Raw genomic sequence first — 2,686 nt, 5'->3', positions numbered from 1 at the left:
TCAGAAAGTTGAAGCCAGAGCAATCAAGAAGACAAAGAGAAAATCTGCATACCCCACCCAAGCTCTTAAGAGTCATTAGCCCCATCACCTGGGAAGCAGGATATGATAATGGGATTAAACCACAGATATCAAAGCCTAGAAAAACACTCAGGAATAGCCTCAAAGTTCATGCCACAGGAACAGGAAACTTCCAGGCAGGCTAGAGGGTATAAAAAGACCATCTGCCCATGTGCTCACTCTCTTTCCTCTCCTCTGCTGCTTCTTGCAAGACCATCTGTCTTCTGCAATAAACTGTAACCTTCTTCCCAAAGCAGTTGCCATGTTTGCTTATTTATTCCCGGCTTGGATGAACCAGGATGAAGACTTACCTTCTAACATGGGTGTTAACACATTTTTGGAATTCTGGAAGCAGGGAATTTTATTTGCATATGTTATTGAATGAAAAATTAAACTTCAGTTAACAGTTGGTGAAAATATGGTTGTAATCTTTCCCCATGGACAAAAATTCAGGTACCCCTGCCCAAGGGAGCTGTGGACATCAGGTTAATAATCCCTGTTGAATAAAGTGACAGCTGTTAAAGCCCAAGAGCATTTGGGAAACAAAATAGCAACACCTTGTGTTTGGAAGAAGCTTAACCCTAGCTGTTCTAAACTTTATATTGCAATCATAGCAATGACAAAGTTGTTGGTTACAAAAATCTTAATATTCAATCTAATTAACAATTTGCAATATAAACCATTATTAAGGGGAGTGAGCAATTCTTGGTCCAGCTTTGCCCTTGTATAATCTTTGCTTTAAAACAGAATGATCTTGATTCCAAGGCTACAGAAAAATAGCAAAAGATGGAAGCGTATCTGGCATCTAAGAGATTAAGGGAACTTTGCAGGAATAGCTTTTGTAGGTATTAGGCTACTTAACAGCTCTCACTGCAATAGTTAGCTATTCATTGATAATCATGTTATTTTATGGCTATTTTATGGCTATTTGTGATGCCTAAACTTTAGTGATTAAGCCCCCTTCTGTTTAAGATGACTAACATGTTTGAATTAATAAGTAATCTTTTAAATCAGGGATGTCAAACTGCTGACCCGCGGGCTGGTTGCATCATGTGGAGACCGCACTCACTCCAGCTCCGGCAATGTGAAAAGTCGCAATACATCGCGACACATCACATAATGCAGCGAGTTTGACACCCGTTTTTCAATGGCACCCACAACTTTGTTTTTAAAGTCTTTAAAGTGTAAGTTTGGTAGTTACAAAGTCTCTCAGTTTATAATCTATTTTGACAAGTTGATGTAATGATATAGAAATGAAATTTCATTTAAAAGTAGGATTTATTTGCGTCAGATAAATATCTGATAGTCTCTAAAGCTTTTCAATGCAAACTTTCTAGCTCAACTATTAACTGTATGGAAAATTGTTAGTAAATCTTTTAAAGAACAAAATGTGAACATTGTATAGTTTCCTCAATAAAGTTTTTCCAACTCCCTACTGCCATCTGTTGGTAAAAGTCAGCATTGCTTAGAAACATGATTGATTACAAGTAGTCCTTGATTTAAATACATTTGTTTAGCAACTGTATGAAGTTACAGCAGCACTGAAAAATGACTTATGACCTGTTTTCACACTTACGACTGGTTCTCACATTTGAGGACCATTGCAGCACCCCCATGGCCATGTAATCAAAATTCAGGCACTTGGTAACCAGCATGTATTTACATTGGCTGCAATGTCCTGGGCACATACTATTTTACCATTTGCAACCTTCCCAGCTAGCTCTGATAAGCAAAGTCAGTGGTGGAAGTCAGATTTGCTTAATTGCCAAGTGATTCACTTAACAACAATGATTCATTTAACCATGGCAAAAAAGTAAAATTGGGCAAACCAAACTTAATAACTGTCTTGCTTAGGAACAGAAATTCTGGTCCCTATTGTGGTTATAAGTTGAGGACTACTTATATGGAAGATTGTTAACATTTCAATTCTAAATGCAATAAAATGAAAGACTTGAAAAAAAGCCCTACTCTTCTGAGCTGATTTTAGTTTTTGTTTAGCCTGAGCATCCCACTCTCCCACGGTAGAGGAAGGGGGAGAAGGAATGCACATGTTTACTGGGAAGTAAATCAGGCGTTGGTAACAGCTTGCTAGCCTGATCTTAACTAAGCAGAGCAAAGCTGGTAACATTTGAATGGGAAAGCCAGAAAACGCTAGGGTCGGAATAGGAACTGTGGGAGGGGGGAGCAGGAAAAGGAAGCAACAAATTATATTACTTAGTGTTTCTGCTAAAAAAAAAAACCTGCCTGGACCTCTACCCTTATTTCTAGGTAACTGCGAGTGTCTGTGTACGTGGGCAGACAGGCACACGAATTTATGACAGCTGCTTTTTGATCCTAGTTTCTCATAGCAAAATTTTTCCTTCGATGTTAAGGAACAGCAGAAGAAAGGACAATTCTGTTGAGGTTGCACAAATCAGTCCTGATACACTTACAGTCTCTGTGTAAGAACTACGTTTCCCAGCGGGTAGCAGTTTATATTTGTGACGTAATAACATGGCGCCGGCTGGCTAAGCGACGCGCTCTTCCCTGTATCTTCTAGGTTCCCGGGTGGATTCCGTCCTCCGTTTTTCACGTATTTTACTCAAGAATCCCATCATCTTCGCTTTACACAAACTAAGGTTCGTTGATC

The 2,686-nt window shown here is 39.1% G+C and overlaps 1 protein-coding gene across 1 annotated transcript in view; it reads left to right on the top strand.

Moving 5' to 3' along the window:
- Positions 1–2,570: 2,570 nt before the first annotated feature.
- ERCC5 (ERCC excision repair 5, endonuclease) overlaps positions 2,571–2,686 on the top strand; it is a 20,486-nt gene continuing 20,370 nt past the window's right edge. The window contains exon 1 of the mRNA XM_015810085.1: positions 2,571–2,675. The gene's annotated coding sequence lies outside the window, so the exon portion shown is untranslated. The remainder of the gene's footprint in view (positions 2,676–2,686) is intronic.

The sequence above is a fragment of the Protobothrops mucrosquamatus genome, unplaced genomic scaffold, assembly GCF_001527695.2.
Source record: "Protobothrops mucrosquamatus isolate PMUCROS unplaced genomic scaffold, P.Mucros_1.0 scaffold_35, whole genome shotgun sequence".
In the NCBI taxonomy this organism is placed as follows: domain Eukaryota; kingdom Metazoa; phylum Chordata; class Lepidosauria; order Squamata; family Viperidae; genus Protobothrops; species Protobothrops mucrosquamatus.
This window is presented reverse-complemented; position numbering and strand designations above follow the sequence as displayed.